We start from the raw sequence: 17,451 nt of genomic DNA, 5'->3' as shown, positions 1-17,451 counted from the left end.
CGAACCCGTGCCCCCTGCAGTGGAAGCGCGGAGTCCTAACCACTAGGCCTCCAGGGAAGTCCCTTAAAATGTAAGTGGTTTCTAAACAACAGATTTTAACAAAGCACTTGACCTCTCCAGGCCTCAGTTTCCTCTGCTGTAAATTGGAGAGCGGTTTGGGAGCTTGAACTTGGTCATGCCTAAGCTGGCTTCTACTCTAACATTTAACAAATTTGACAATAAAAGAGGTCAAGACCATTCCTGGTGGCATGCTGGGCTTAAAGCAAGTCACTTCGAGTAATTACCACATCTGTCTTGCTTGCTGTTATATTCCAAGCACAAAGCACTGTGAGCTACACATAGTAGATAATCAGCTAGATGAATAGTTCTACTCAATTCCCAGTAAACTCATTAAGCGCCACACTTGTAAATGTATCAATGACTCCCAAATGTATCTCTAACGTGGATTCTTTCTGATGTATCCATTTGCTGATTCAACACTTCTGTCTTCAGGTCTAACAGTCATCACAATGCTGATGCGTCAAAAATAGAACTCTTGATTCTCCACACCTCCCCAGATTTGCTCCCTAACTCCCTGCCCCATACCAGGTTTTCTCATTTCAGTAAATGGTACCATCTCCAATGAGGTGCTCAGGCAAAAACCCAGGAGTCATTCTTAAGTGCTCTTCTTCCCCCTTAAGGGTTATCCAATTCATCAAAAAGCCTTATTGGTTCTACCTTCAAAACATACTCCTAATCAGCCCACTCTTACCCTCTCCCCAGCTTACCACTCTGGGCCAAGCCACTGTCTTGTCTTCCCGGGATTCCTACAGTGGCCTTCTAACTGATGTCCTTGAATCTACTCTACCCTGCCTTCAATCTTCCTTCCTATAGGAGCCTGGATGATTCTCTAAAAATTTAAGCCACGTCATACCACTCCCGTGTTCAAAACTCTCCAATGACTTCCTATCACACTTGGAATCCATCCAAAGTCCTGACCATGGCCTAGAAAGCTCAAGTGATCAGGGCCTGTCTTCTCTCTGATCTGACCTCCACATCTCCCTGCCTCGCTGCCTCCAGTCCAGCCTTGCTGACCTCCCTATGCTCCTTAGACATACTCAGCGTGCTCCACCTCAGGGCCTTTGCACCTGCTGATGTCTCCCTGGTTCACCTGAGATTGCAGCATGGCTCGCTCTCTCGCTTCGTTCAGGTCTCTGCTTGAATGTCACCACCTCAGGGAGGCCTTATCCAACACCCTTTCTAAAGAAGCCCCTTCTGGGACTTCCCTGGCGGTCCAGTGGTTCAGACTTTGCCTTCCAGTGCAGAGGGTGCAGGTTCCATCCCTGGTTGGGGAGCTAAGATCCCACATGCCTCGCGGCCAAAAAACCAAAAAACCAAACAGAAGCAATATTGTCACAAATTCAATAAAGACTTTAAAAATGGTCCACATCAAAAAAAAAAAATCTTAAAAAGAAAAGAAGCCCATTTTGCAACTCACAGTCCCCTTATTCTGCTTTACATTCATTCACAGTACTTAACGTCCTCTAAGTTACAGTATCTGTGTGTTTACTTCTTAATCGTCTCCCCGACTAGAAGGTAAGCTCTATGACAGTAAAGATCTCCTCTTTGTTTATTGCTTTGTTCACTGCTGTATTCCTGGTGCTGGGTACCATTTCCAGCACATTACAGATTTGTTGACTAAATAAGTAAATCATTGGTATCACAGTTTATCATCTGAGAGCAAGCCCTGGGTTTGTGCCCCAACTCTCCACTCGACAACTGAACAGCTTGGGCCAGTTGTCTAACTTCTCTAGGTCTCAGTTTTCTCATCTGTAAAAATGGGCTAGTGATACCTATTGTGAAGGATGTTGTGGAGCTTAGAGATAAGGGATGAAAGTGCTTAGAGGTAAGGGATGAAACTGGTATTAGGCACTCACTGCATAGACCTACAATTACTCATAAAAATAAACATCCTTCTTCATGCATTGCTTCGTTCAGGGACAAAGCTGATCATCAAACCTGCTCTCTTAGAACCACAACTTATGGATGGAAAATGGTACGTTAGAGGCTGAGGAAGGAAAGGAATCCATTGCAGTGCAGGAGACTCAGAGAGCTGGGCTTACCCACTAGCCAGAGTAGCCAGGCTTAGAGATACTACTTCCAAATTCAAGCCAAGGCACTGCTTTGTCCCGCGGACAATGATTCAAAACGACCTCAGCCTTTGTCTCATCTGGTCCTGTGGTCCGGTCACAGGACCAGAGCAAGCAGTTTCCTTTGCTGCTGTCTGCTAAGAGGCCCACCGAGACGGTGAAATACTGCGAGCCGTTGCAATGGAGAAGGCATCTCTAATCGTGCTGACATGCAAAGGCCTTCAACACACGTTGCCGAGTGAAAATCTCAAGTTGCAGGTGAGATGCGTGTGTACAAACACACACCAGCAACGCTCGACTAGACTCGTATACAGGTTTCTATATACGTATGGAAGCACATAGAAACCGATAGAAACCATTACCCTCATTTTCACAGAGAAGTGGGCAGGCGACTAAAACTGGAAGTAGGTGTCAACGGAGACTTCAGCTTTATCTAAAATAAATTTCTACAAAGAGACGATTACTTCTGTAATTACAAATTAATTTTTAAAACTTCCTAAACAAGCTGATGCTAAAATACCACATTTAAGGTCAAATGAAGCAATTTACTTTCCCCAACTCGCGGTTCTCAGATGGGTCAGTCTTACCCCCAGCGGGTGTTTGGAAATGCCTGGTGGCACTTTTTTGACATCCAGGGTAGTGTCATTTAGTTCCCCAGGGACGAGGGATAGTAAATGTCCTAGTGGGTGAGAAAGTCCCACACCACAACGTAGGATCCCGGCCCAAGTGCCAACAGCGGTCTTGGTGAGAGACACTACAAAAGCTTGGATTGCTTGTACTTATAAATTCATCTGTGACTCCCCATTAGGAATTTTCTGTCTTTGATTTGAGCTACCGAGATACCCAGCCCATGATCCATCTGGATATCTAAAACAGTAAATGTTATACCTGACAGGCTAGGGAAGGAAGTTGAAAAGCATGCCAGTGGCTCTGGCCGGGAAGCCCACATGGCTCGGGTTTTATGTCTCCATGTAGAGCGCGTGAATATTTCTGAGAATAAGGGTTGTCTAAGGCACCAGCCAGTGCCGCTGTACTCAGCTGAGGCCTAAAGACAAGTGTCCCACCGGTCTGCAGTCAGGCCAGGGCTGACAGCCTTCCAGGGAAAGTTGGCAGGGGTCCTTTTCCAGGGGTTAAGTGTTCCCATACAGGACGGGCTGCCCTCAGATGCCCAGCCCTTGGGATCAGCTCCCAGCTCCCAGTAATGAGAGCTAGAAAGATAACGATAGGCAAAAAAGAACGAATGTGTTATATTTTCCCCTTCAATTCCTACTCTCTGACACCGTTGTGGTACATGCATTCATAAATATTAGTTGGGCATCTACTAGGTGTCAAGCATTGCGCTAGGCGCAGGGTATAGCAGACAATGAGACAGCTATCCTTACGTTCTAGCAGGGAAGACATCATAACTAAACAGATATACGTAAATCAGATCATTTAAAATATCTGTTAGGGTGAAATAACGTGGGGTAATGTGATTGACAGAGACTAGGGGTGGTGTCAACATATGACAGAGGCCAGCAGAGACCTCTGTGGGGAGGCCGTCTGAGGAGGTGAGCTGGGCCCTGGGAAGAATAACTGTGCTGGCTTTGGCAGCCATGTGTCTGTAGGGGCTTTTCTTCCAACCCAGCCGCCTAGGACAGCGGATGTGGACCACACCTTTACCTGCTCCATGGCAAGGAAAATTATGATGAGTAATATTCACACTTCTTATTCTGTTTCCTAGCTGTCTCCACCCAGGACTTCACCCGCGTCTGAGAAGTTGATTTCATTTGTTTAGGAGGTGTAGAGGTAGAGTGTACTGGCAGACAACTAGCGTGGGATTTTCCAAGTTACTGTTACCGATAAACACTTCTGTGGCGCTTACTTTGTGTCAGGCGCTGCTCTGAGCGCTTCACGAACGTTAAGCCATTTTGTCCTCACGACAAACCTATATACCAGGCCCTGGGCAAGAGTATTATCCTCAGTTCCTGCGTGAGGATGTGGGGCTGTTTCTCCCATCACAGCCCCTTCCGTGACGGTGAGGTGTGGTCCTGCATCAGCACTGGGCTGGGGGACATGGCAGCAGCGGCCGTGGTGGCAGAAATGCAGATTCTTGACCTGCCCAGGCTACTGAATCAGAATCTTTTCTCTCCAGTGATTCTTACGGATGGCCAAGTTGAAGACCACCGATCCAGCACATCTGTTCATTTTTAGGGAAATGACCTGAAGGGTGAGCCTTCCATTGTTAGCTAATTGTTCAAAATCTGCTACGTGTTTTGTGTTAAGGTACCTTTTCCCTTTCCTAGTTAACGTTCACGTCTCAGGTAGAGGAACTAAGCATGGGTGGAATCAACCAGTTAACCAAGGCACGTGTAAGCAGGACAAGGTACATGCAGATGGCCGGGGTTGCTGGTGCCTGGGTTGGGGAAGGTACAGGGGAGATGCTGCAAACTACAAGATATTGTTCCTGCCTCAGAAAGCACCTTGTCCCCGTGTGGAGAAAAGATAACAAGCGCCAAATGGGGGACAAATAGAGGTACTGTACTTTTACAGCGACATCCCATCCCAGGAACAAATAACTGAGGTCAGTGTAACCGTAATATATCCTTGGAGGAAAGAAAGAAAGAAATGAGGCAAGGGGAGGGAGGGAGAAAGGGAGGGAAAGAAGGAAAGAAAGAGAGAAAGAGAGTGGGGGAGGGAGGGAGGGAGGAAGAAAGAAAGACGGGAGGGAGGGAGGGGCAGCCGGGGAGAGGAGGTTGGGGAAGAGAAGGGAAGGACAGGGGATGATCTTAGGTTGTGAGGTATTCCCCCCACATTCCTATGAGGAGATGCCTCAGAGAGAACATGCACTTGCCCATGGAGCTCTCTAGCTGAGAATGGATCTAACATTTAGAGATTTTTTTTCATAACACATGGCTCTCTGAATGCACAGTAATCACATCCCCTGGTTGTCAGCCAAAAAACACAGTCTGCTCTGGTGCTAAAGGAAAAACCGTCTGTGTCGGGTGAGCTGAGAGACGTATGGGTCCCATACCTTATGGGTGATTTACAGGATTTTCCAGAGACGTTTTGATGACATGTATTTTCATCTCACGGGCTGGCTTCAGACCCTGCCCTGTATGTAAGATACCGCACTGTGTAGGAAGGCCTCCTGTGTTCTGACTTCCTCTACTGCCAAAGCTGAGAAGCTTGTTAACCAGACCCTGTCCCATGCTGCAAAGTCCACCCTGAGGGAGAGGAAACGAGGCTGCAGCCTCCGGAGGAAGCAAGAGACTCACAGTCGTTGATGGATTCTGACAGTGCAATTCCCCCCTGTGCTCGCACAATGGACATGTGGGCTCAGAACCACTGCAGACTACAGCGCAGGGTCTGCTGGCCGCTTGCCCTGTTGGGCCTCCTGTGGCCAGCCTGACCCCCTGGCGACCCCTCGCCTCCACTCAGCGCCGGCTGGACCCAGTCAGCCCCAGGGTCTCCCTCTTACAACGTGACCTGCGGGGCAGTGGGTCAGAGGGCCGCAGGCTCTGGCGCCAGGAGGACCCAAGGACTCTGGGCTGGTGGCCACCTCGAGGACAAGGAAGGGCTGACAAGCAGAGGCCGGCAGAGAGAAGTTGGGGTTGAGGGAGGCTGAGCTGAGCAACCGAGCGGGTGGGTGGCTGTCCCAGCCTTCCTCCCCTGAGCCTCACACCGCCTGCCCCTCTCATTGGACCGGTGCTCTCCGTTCTGTCTCCCGCATCCACCCAAGGCTTCGCCGGCCCTGGCTTCACGCCAACCCCTGGGGGCCTCAGAGGCCTGCACGGAGGAGACAGGTATAGCCACATGGATGATTCATGTCAGACCTTCCATCACTTGTGACCTCTGGTGACCCAAAATGCACACTTCTAGAATTTAGATGGTCTCAGCAAGTTCATTTGTCTCTTTCTTACAAGTCAGACTTTTTTCTCCTGGTTCTGTGTAACATGCCCACTCTTTGAGCCAAACCATTCCTTTTCTGATGGTTTCTCAGTGTTACAGGTGCACTGTTCAATGGTGGGCATGAATTTTTTTCCCACTGTTTATCACATAAGCCATGGAAATAATAACAGTGGGATGCAATGGTTTTCAAAGTTTCAGCACAGATTTTTTTTTTTTAATGTTACTTGAAACTTCCGTACAGAAGAGCTATAAGCCTAGTTAGCTCTGGGTTCCTTCTGTCTGAGCCCCTCCCCTACTCTCAGCTGCAGGCTCCCCTAAAACCCAAGGGCCCTGGGAACAAACATTAGGTGCAGTGCTCAGGGCGGCAGCTTGTTTCATCCTTATCTCAGGCAAACATCAAGGAGCACCCGTTACGTATTATAGACATACTATAGCCTGCCCCAAGCTCTGGAAATGCTCTGGAAACACAGCAAAGTGAAAGACCTGTCCCCAGCACAAAGGGGAGGCAGGGCAGATAAGATGTCAGCAGCCATCAGCCCGGCCCGGTACAAGGGTGTCACAAGTACACTTAGGGCTACGGGCTCAGAGATGGGAGGAGAGACCAGGTGGGGCTTGGGCAGGGTTTCTGTGTATTTACATAAGAAGAGAAAGTAAAATCTGAGGGGTGGGAGTGATGGGTGCATCCAGACAAGAGGCACAGGCAAGGGTGGAAATATCTGTGAGGTGTCCAGGGAATGGTTAGTTGATGAATTTGGTTGGAGAACAGGGCGTTTGGAATGGGAAAATGGGAAGGAGGCAGAGTTCGAATGAAAGGCCAGGAAAATTCAGCTCACTTCAGAGGCCATGAAGAGCTGTGAATGATTCAACTTAGGAGAAAAAAAACATTAGGAAAAAGAAAAACAAGATAAGAGCAAGAATCAGACGTCGAGCTGCTCAGATGTGCTGTTCAACACGGTCTGCAGGAAAAGAGAGCGGTCAGCAACGGGAAACGATGACACATTTCCCGCTGCTGACCCTCCCCCAAAAGAGTCACACGCCTTGAGATCAGTGAAGGCAAAATGCATTATCTCCACTTATTCATCAGACATCAAGCAGCGTGGTGACTCATGTGAAGTCACCCAGCTGAGGACTCCAGGGGTCTTGACTCACAGGCCTTCCCAGAAGAATCCTCTCCAGTAAGAACACATGATCTCCAGACACTTGTGCAGCGGCCAGTGAGAACAGTTTCCCAGTAGATCTGTGCTTCTCAGACCTTCCTCTTTCTGCCCAAATCCAGGAATGGGGAACCCCCAAACTCTCTCCCAGCTCAGCCTCAGCTTATAGCCTCAGCTTACGACACACAGCCAAAGGAATTCAGAGAAGAACAGCCTTATGTTGAAGCCTCTCCAAGGTCATCACAGTGAAACATCCACACGTGACACGCACACACAGGCATTCCTGGAGCAGACACGAGCAACAGTGATGAACGGGTCCTGGAAAGGTGCAGGCTGCACTCGGCCTGCCCTAAGGGAAGGGCCCTGATGCTACAAACTTCCCTGCGGATGACGGTTTAAGATGCTCCCTCACCAGGCACAGTTTGATGGTAAAACATTTGGTCTGGCCAGCTCTCTCTGCCTCTGTGTCCCCTGCGTAATCAAGAATCCACAGATGTGGGGAAGATGGGAGGGAAATGAGGTATAGAGCTGAGTATCCTGCACAGGGTTCCCGGACAAGGCGGTACGTGTCCCCCCACGCATCCTGGCCCTCCAGGTGCAGAGGCTGTGCTCTGTCCAACAGCTCCACAGGATGGACGAGAATGACATCATCAGAAAAGAGGACAAAGAGGAAGGAGGACGGCACCGTACATCCCCCATCGGGTGGAGGAAGGCTTTCCGGAAGGTTGTGCTAGACTTCCCAACACCTCTGCTGAATTCCTAGGAGTCTGTTCCTGAGGCTCTGGGGGCCGAGGGGAGGCCACCATGGTGGCCTTAAAGTCAGGACAGCATGTCAGTCTTAGTTCATCCAGTGACTCAGCACTGACGGGAAGGCCAAGGCTCCCTGAGGTCACCGGCTGCAGTCAACACTGGGCTCGTTCACCTCCCAACGCCCGTCCCCGCGAGGAGGGAACACAAACCACCCTCCTGGTGACTGTGCACGCCACACACACAGTATACATGCCTCTTCCACAATATGCGTGCCATTCCTTCACTGGTTTGCTAATCCAACTAGTTTTCTAAATTTACAAATATAATAGCGTGCACCTAATTAAAAAAAAAAGTCTCAAACAGTACCACAGGCTGTCCAATAAAAAGAAGCAACAGAGGTTTAAGGATAATTTTCTAGTTCTTGACACATCGGTGCAAGGCAGCTTCACGACACTTCCGCACTTCCGTTTTTGTAGCCGAGGAAACTAACCCACTTTGCCTGTCCTTCCACTTCTGCTCTCTTCCGCCCCATCCCTAAGCTCCGCCCCCTGACTATCATGGCTCCATGGCAACAAAGTTTAAAACGTCTTTGTTCTCTTCTAGAAATAGAATTGTTTGTGCTTCATCTAGAGCTTGATTCTTAAAATTAAAAACAACCTGCATTTATGATATTCTGATTGTGTAGGAATTGTTCCTTCCAGAGGCAAGTGGACACCCTCAGAGAAGAACAAGCAGACGCGCCACTAAACCGCTGCTGCTCTAAGGGAAATGAAATGAACTAATTGGGAGGATTGGGGAAGGGATGGAGTGAGGCATTCAAGTTGTTTTTCCGTGGCACGATGAAGGCATTCCTCTAACTCCTATCCTTGAGTTGGCATGAAGGATGGGAGGAACAAAATCACGGGCCTCCATTCATGGACTATTCATCTGTGTTTTTTGAGCACCAATTATGTGCTGCGTACTATGCTAAGTATTTAAGATGCATATAAGAGCAGTTCTCGCCTTCAAAATCTCCCTAGGGAGAAGGAAAATCAGAGGCAGTGTGCAAAGAGTGAACACTCCAGGAAGACAGGGTTTTTTGTTTTGTTTTCTGTTCTGTTCACTGCTGTAGTTTTAGTCTTTAGCCAATTACTGAATTAATGACTGAGCTCGATGCCTGAGTTATGCACAGTGGGGGTGGAGTGGGGGGCGGAATAGGGACTGGATTGGTAGGGGGGCACTTAGAACACTAAGGAGGAGACCTTAAGGCGCCTGCCTCAGGCTTAAAGTCTCAGAGAACGTTGCCAAAGAGAATTTGGGTCGGATATTGAAGCCCAAGTAGGAGGAGGGCACGGAAAGAAATTGGGCAAGAGAATCCCAGTCATATGGTAGAAGCAGAAGGTGAGTTTGGGAACATGGCATGAGATGAGGGGAGAATGACAAGAGGAGGCTTGTCATTCACAAAGGGACTTGTGTGCCGGGCTGACGAATCTGGCCTTTATTCCAGGGGTGACAGGTAATCTTGGAGGGCGTCTGCAGGGGAATGGCGCGGTCAGGTCTGTGTGTTAGAGACACCCCTGTGTGGGCAGGGTGAGGGGTAGATGGGCTGGAGGTGGAAGTCTGGCTAGGGGACGGAGGCTGTCTCTGGGATGAGACATGGTAAGAAGCCGAGCTAAGGCTCTGAGGTTGGAGGAAGGGCTCAGCTCTGAGAAACATTTAGGAGGTAGCATCTGCACAATTCAGTAGCTGAGGGGCTTTGTGGGATAGCTCAGCACAGGGTGAGCTCCTGATCGGGGTGCCTGAGGGGTTGGTGGCATCATTCACAAAAAGAGGGATTAAAAGAGCACAGGCTCAGCAAGTTTTGAGGGTCACTGAGCACCACTGCGTGCTGTGCATGTGGGGACGTTTTAGACAGGTGGATCTATTTGCAGGTGAGAGAATTATGGCAAGTAAGTGGTAGATGAAGCCGAGGACAGAAAGATGTAGGGCAGTAGGTACATGAAAGTGTATGAGAAACACCACCTGTAAGGATGGATAGACACAGAGAAGTCCATGGAGACTGGGAGAGTTGACCAGGAAAGAGAGTGTCACTGTTTCATCACAGGGGTGTGTGTGTGAATGAATGAATGTATATATTAAATGATTTATCCCTGCCTTTCTTCCTGGCTCCTCCCTCTTGAGGTAACTTCAAGCACTAGACTGTACAACTAGAATCTGTCCCCATTCATCTTGGGGTAACAGCCGCCAGAGGCAGCACCTAATTCTTGATGTGGTTACAAAGTTTCTCTTGGATTTTCAGGAAATATTGGAAGTCAGGAAGAGTCTCAGTAGTTTTCCAACCTGTGGTTTCTCTGTCAGTTAGTTAGCATTTTTTTAAATAAACTTTTTATTTTAGAATAGTTTTAGGTCTAGAGAAAAGTCGATACAATAGCAGAGAGAATTCCCATGTACCCAACACCCAAGTTTCCCCTACTGTTAACGCCTTACCTTAGTGTGGTAGGTACATTTGTCATAACAAATGAACCAATACTGATACATTATTATTAACGGAAGTCCATACTTCATTCAGATTTCCTTAGTTTGTAGGTAATCTCCTTTTTTGGTTCTAGGGAAGCATTCAGGATACCATATTACATTTAGTTGTCATGTCTCCATGGGCTCGTCTGGGCTGTGATAGTTTCTCACACTTTTTTTTTTTTTTTTAATGACCTTGACAGTTTTGAGGACTGGTCAGATATTTATAGAATTTCCTTCAGTTTGGGTGTGTCTGATGTTTTTCTCATTATTAGACTGGGGTCATTTGTTTTGGAGAGGACGACCACAGAGGCAAAGTGCCCTTCTCATCACCTCACATCAAGGTGCACCCTATCGACATGAGTTATCACTGCTGACCTTGGTCACCTGGCTGAGGTTGTGTCTGTCAGGGCTCTCCACTGTAAAGTCACTCCCTGCCCGCTTCCATACTGTGCTCTTTGGAAGGAAGTCATGCTGTGCAGCCCACACTTAAGGAGTGCAGAGTTATGTTCCCTGTCTTTGAGGGACGAGACAGTTAGCTCTTGAAATCTCATCCTGCATTTCATTTGAAGAAAATCTCTTCAGCTTCCTTTCCTGTCTTTCAAGATACTCTTTTAGGAGCACACAGACCTGTCAACTATGGAGTCCAACTTTAAAGGGACCTTTTCTAGGACTTGACATTTCTACGCACGAGGCTAGAATAAGTGAAAATCCCCCACAAGAGGGAAGAATCAGAAAGGAATTACTTGAAAAGAATTATGCTGTTTCATTGTATTATATAGAAAAAGTCCTACTTTGTTACAATAACAGCACTCACATCTATAGACCAAGAGTATCACAGTAAAGATACACAACATGGTCAGAGATTGCATCGTACAAAGGAGGTAAGGTAAAGAATTTTACAAGACTGTAGAAAAGAAGATTATTATTTAAAGACATAGTGAAACTCCAACAGGAATAAGTGCCACGTGAGTCAGGAAACACAGCACTTGTATCTTAGCATAATAAATTTTTATAACTTAATTGAAAAGTACTGTACTCTGGTAAGACAAGACCCCATCCCCCTGCTTTGCTTCTCTCCAGTGTCTGTGTGCTGCTGCCCCCGGGGCCTTGCCACAGGGTAAGGAAAAACAAGAAGTGACAAGCCAACTGTTTTTTTTCTCTCTCTCTGTTTTCCTCCTTATTGCCTGGACTTTGAAGTTCAGTGTCATATAAACATTAACTTGCTTCTTAAATAAAGCCACAAAAAGCAAACTGTAATCTGAGCATATGATTTATCCAAACTCTTTCCCATGAGTTCTAAGGATTCTAATTTCTTCTCTCCAAGTATGTCTCTATCTCATAGAGTTAGTTTTGAAATAGTCTTAAATTATTATTATTAATAATTATTATTTTGTTATTGAAGAGTTTTCCAAAGAATGCCTATCACAGATGACATTAGGTGGTAATATCCACTAAGTTTCTTTTTAAATATATTTAAGTTAAAAAAATAATTTAATTTAAAGGAAAAAAACATGTTAAATGGCGGTATGAGTGGCAAAAAAGCAGAACAAAAATGATCACTGACTGAAGTTTGGGACCCACTGAACTCTTGCACTAATCAGTTTCACAGGTGAAATTTATTGACACAAAAGCCTGAATCATCTTATTATAACTTTGGGAACACCCCACAGCAGCTAAGATAGTACATTTTTTTTTTCTTTTTCTTTGGCAGTCACCAGTCATCATCTACCTACATTACCAACAGTTTTCTTTTATAATACAGTTGCGCTGATCATAATAGTCTAAATCACTCTGGCAAATCCTTCAAAACAAATTACATGCCTCATTAATACAATCTTTGCAAGACTGGTATCAGAATGGATGTTTCTCTGAATTTGTTTTGGAAATGTTTTTAGATTTTTCTCCTATGTTATATTTTATTTTCCCCAAATTAAAATGATATAAAATTATAGTGACTTTTCCTAACATTGAGAACTTTAATATACGTCACTATCTGAATTGCTGAAGAAACAATCCCTTTTGAGATCTTGATTTTATAAAAACGATATAGCTTAATTATTCCCCTTCTACCTCCATCACGGTGGTGTGTTCTTTTGCCATGTATGTGTCATTTAGAGTTATTTTGCTGGACCTGAACTTTGTAGCCTGTATGATCTTAAATAAATGAAAGACTGATACTAAAAAAAACGCTAATTTCCATAATCTTTTTCTTTTTCTGCACTGAGATGTTTTTCCTTGACACATAAGCAAATACTTTTGAGTGGTTAATCCTCTCAACAGCAGGAAGTCTAGATATTTGTGAATTTATTTAGTGCACATTAGTTTCTGATTAGTTGACCTTTTCTAAATTAGTTGACCTTTCTGATTAGTTTCTGATTAGTTGACCTTTTCTAAATACCATACTGACCAGTTACAGTCAATTCTCTCACCTCCATGATTGGCTTGCATTTATCCATAAATAAAGTCCTTGATTGTTTTAATTTGCTTTGGAGAATTGGGCATAGACAGAACAAATGGCTATTACATTACAGAGTTTTGAATTTATCTTAAAATATGAGCAGTGCTGTTTATGCTTAAGTTCCAAAGAGCACTTTGTTGTTGTTGCTATTCTGGTTGTCTACTATTTATTTTATCTTTATAAATACATCCTTCAATTTGTAAAGTGATTTAATTTGTTTTATTGATTCTAAGATCAATAAAATGCAAGGTGTCAGTGACAGTGCAACTAATTAGCTTTGAAAACACAACTATGTTATCACCATATTATTTCTAAATAATAAATTAGCATTCTTTCCATTCATGGCAATCTCCAATCCTTTCCTTTTTCTCTCCTTCTCTCCTATCTTTCTCTCCTTCCTTCATCAAACATTTATTAAGTATCTGCCCATCTGGCACTATGCTAGATGTTGAGAATCAATGATGGATAAACTCTCAGTCCCCCATAAAGCTTACTCTGTTGATTTAAAATTTTTTCCTTCTTGTTTCTTCCAAAGGTCATTTGGACAAAACACACTAATGAAATGCATGGGAAAGAAAGCAAACATGGACAGCTTTCACTGAGCTGGAGGAAAAGTATGTCACCAACCTTTAGCTGTTGCAGAGAAATCTTTCTTCTTTGGGGGCTCAGGCTATATCAAGAATTCTTCTTTTCCCCAAGAACTGGCTCTGGGGTGGGCATGCTTCCTCCTCTAGCATAAATAACCTTGGCTGGGAATATCTGGATGGACACCAATTGGATGAGACCCAGAGCAGCAGGGGGACCCTCCTGGAAACCTTAGGTGTCCACACTCGTTTGGTGCGGCCGCATGAGGCCTCTGGTACAGAGCTCCTGTAGAAAACCACAAATGCACAGGAAATTGGGGAAAATCAGATAAAGGCAAACCATTAAATGACACATGAACAGAAAGGAAACAGTTAAGAATTAACCCAAATTAATTTAAGGCTATAAGAGCGAGTGGTGCAACGGTTTAGTTAATAAGTAGCTGGTCTCCAAAGCTAGGGCATTTGAGCCAAATGACTAAGGGCTTTTAGAGTCATCAGGGGGCAGGTGGAAGGAGAAATGGACCCACCACAAAGAGAATCACAAATTGCTGTGGGAAGTAGGAGCAGGTACTGCATCTTAGACCCAGATAGATCCATACACACACTCATCTACCCATACATACATCTATTGATCCATTCAGCAAATACTTGTTGAGTACCACTGTTCTAGATGATGGTGCTGAGGATATAGCAGTGAGCACAAGCTTGAAATTCAGGAGCCTGCTGGAGGCACAATGAGCAACTGGCTGGAATTTGGGTAGGCATTATACAAAGAAAAAGGCAATGCTGAAACTTGAGAATGGGACCAAATATTTGCAAACGATGCGACCGACAAAGGCTTAATTTCCAAAATATAGAAACAGCTCATACAACTCGGCAACAAAAAAAACAAACAACCAATCAAAAAATGGGCAGAAGACCTAAAAAGACATTTCTCCAAAGAAGACATTCAGATGGCCGAGAGGCACATGAAAAAATGCTCAACATCACTAATTATTAGAGAAATGCAAATCAAAACTACAGTGAGGTACCACTTCACAACAGTCAGAATGGCCATCATTAAAAAGTCTACAAATAACAAATGTTGGAGATGGTGTGGAAAAAAGGGAACCCTCCTACACTGTTGGTGGGAATGTAAGTTAGTGCAGCCACTGTGGAAAACAGTACGGAAGTTCCTCAGAAAACTAAAAATAGAATTACCATATGATCCAGCAATCCCACTCCTGGGCATATATCCAGATAAAAACATGGTTCGAAAGGATACATGCACCTCAGTGTTCATTGCAGCACTGTTTACAATAGCCGAGACATGGAAACAACCTAAATGTCCATCAACAGATGAATGGATAAAGAAGATGTGGTACATATATACAATGGAATATTACTCAGCCATAAAAAAGAACAAAATGATACCATTTGCAGCAAATGGATGCAACTAGAGATTATCATACTAAGTGAAGTAAGTCAGAAAGAAAAATACTATATGATATCACTTATATGTGGAATCTAAAATATGACACATGTGAACCTACCTATGAAACAGAAACAAAATCAGGAACATAGAGAATAGACTGGTGGTTGCCAAAGGGGAGGTGGGTGGGAGAGGGTAGCAGTGGGAGTTTGGGATTAGCAGATGCAAACTGGTATATATAGAATGGATAAGCAACAAGGTCCTACTGTGTGGCACAGGAAACTAGATTGAATATCCTGTGATAAACATAATGGAAAAGAATATGAAAAAGAATGTGTATATATGTATAACTGAGTCACTTTGCTGTACAGCAGTAATTAACACAACATTGTAATTCAACTTTACTTTAATAAAAAAGAAAAAAAAAACGAAAAACCTTGAGTCTGCTGAGCTTGGCTAGTTTCTCTGGAATACCAGGGTTCAAAGAACCTTCTAGCAGAACAAGCTGTCACCTACTCCCTCATCCTTTCCCTAGTCTGAGGTTGTCTCCCCCTTTTGTCATTCTCTCAGCCTCGCAAGGCCATATCACTATCCACATCTTTAGGCTCAGGACCATCTATACTCAGGCCTCCAGATGGGTAGCTTCTTGCTGTGTCCTTTGCTCTGTGTGTGCACATCCCTGGTGTGTCTTTTGTGTGTCCAAATTCACTCTTCTTATATAATAAAACCAGTCAGATTGGATTAGGAACCACTCTAATGGGCTCATTTAACTTAATCACCTTTTTAAAGGCCCCATCTCCAAATATAGTCACATTATAAAGTAACAGGTGTTAGGGTTTTAACATATGAAATTTGGGAGGATATGATTCAGCCCATAACCCCACGCCTCCACCCCCTGAAGATTCTTGCTGTTTGGTTGCCCTGTGATTCACTGTGTGGAAAATAGCATGAACCACAGAGAAAGCCAGTGACCATAGGGCCCTCTACTTGTTAAAAGGATGCATGACTCAAACCAAGAGAGAAGAGAAAGAGATCTGCACGTCCTTATGCATACCTACACTCAATTGCAGAGGGAGCCTTCATTCATGCCCTCCCAGGATCTAATGCAACTCCCCAAGTTTTAAGAGTGATAGAGGAAGTTTCTGCAGCTGAAATGTCTATTTTGTACCTAGGATCACATGGGAAAGAGTCACACCTTTGACGGTCAGACAAAGGAGTCTTCAAAGATCTCAGCTGATTTAGAGGCAAACTACAATGTAATAACAGAGCCAAGACAAGAGGAAGTAAAAGAACTCTGCAAGGCACAGTTGGTAGAATTCTGAAAATTAGTGTTTCCTGTTTGCGTCAAACCTCCTTCTTCCACAGGAGCCTTGCTCAGTGTTAACAGGTCCTGTTTGCCAGTGGCTCTGGGTCAATTCACTGAAAGCCAGTTGTTTCCATTTTACCTTCCTAGTCCCTGCCAGTTTCAGCCGTTCCCCTGAAGAAACTAAAGTTTCTCCAGTTGTTTCTAATACTAATACAGTTGTTTCAGTCCTCCCACTGCCATTTGTTCTCACTTCCCCCAGTCCCTTCAAGCACCTTTTGGTTCCTCCAAACCCTCGACCCTTTCCCCCTCACCCATCAATCCCAGTCTGGCCAAATCACTCCCAGTCCCACAGATCCCTCCCCTTACACTCCAGTCCTTTAGCCCCTCCCACTATGTCATTCCTTAGCCTCACCCACTCTGTCCTAGCTCCCCCTACTACCTCAAAGGAAACACAAGTGTTTTAATGGTGATTTTTAAAATTTAAAAAAAAATTTTTATTTTATACTGGAGTATAGTTGATTAACAATGTTGTGTTAGTTTCAGGTGTACAGCAAAGTGATTCAGTTATACATATACACGTATCTATTCTTTTTCAAATTCTTTTCCCATTTAGGTTATTACAGAATATTGAGCAGAGCTCCCTGTGCTATACAGTTGGTCCCTGTTGGCTATCTATTTTAAACATAGCAGTGTGTACATGTCAGTGCCAAACTCCCTAACTATCCCTCTCCCCCATCCTTTCCCCTAGTAACCATAAGTTCGTTCTCTGAGTCTCTTTCTGTTTCATAAGTTCATTTGTATCATTTTCTTTTTTAGATTCCATATAGAAGCGATATCATATGATATTTGTCTTTCTCTGTCTGACTTACTTCACTTAGTATGATAATCTCCAGGTCCATCCATGTTGCTGCAAATAGTATTATTTAACTCTTTTTAATGGCTGAGTAATATTCCATTGTGTATATGTACCACATCTTCTTTATCCATTCATCTGTCAATGGATATTTAGGTTGCTTCCATGTCTCTGCTATTGTAAACAGTGCTGCCACAAACACTGGGGTGCATGTATCCTTTTGAACCATGTTTTTCTCCAGATATATGCCCAGGAATGGGATTGTTGCATCATATGGTAGCTCTATTTTTAGTTTTTTAAGGAACCTCCATACTGTTCTCCACAGTGGTTGTACCAATTTACATTCCCACCAACAATGCAAGAGGGTTCCCTTTTCTCCACACTCTCTCCAGCCTTTATTGTTTATAGATTTTTTGATG

At 44.6% G+C, this 17,451-nt stretch overlaps 1 protein-coding gene across 2 annotated transcripts in view; it reads right to left on the bottom strand.

Moving 5' to 3' along the window:
- ZBTB38 (zinc finger and BTB domain containing 38) overlaps positions 1–13,647 on the bottom strand; it is a 117,842-nt gene extending 104,195 nt beyond the window's left edge. For both annotated transcript variants that reach the window (XM_060011348.1, XM_060011349.1), the window contains exon 1: positions 13,506–13,647. The gene's annotated coding sequence lies outside the window, so the exon portion shown is untranslated. The remainder of the gene's footprint in view (positions 1–13,505) is intronic.
- Positions 13,648–17,451: the final 3,804 nt, after the last annotated feature.

This window comes from Delphinus delphis, chromosome 4 (assembly GCF_949987515.2).
Source record: "Delphinus delphis chromosome 4, mDelDel1.2, whole genome shotgun sequence".
In the NCBI taxonomy this organism is placed as follows: Eukaryota; Metazoa; Chordata; class Mammalia; order Artiodactyla; family Delphinidae; genus Delphinus; species Delphinus delphis.
Note: the sequence above shows the minus strand (reverse complement) of the source record. Positions and strands in the feature narration are given on the sequence as shown.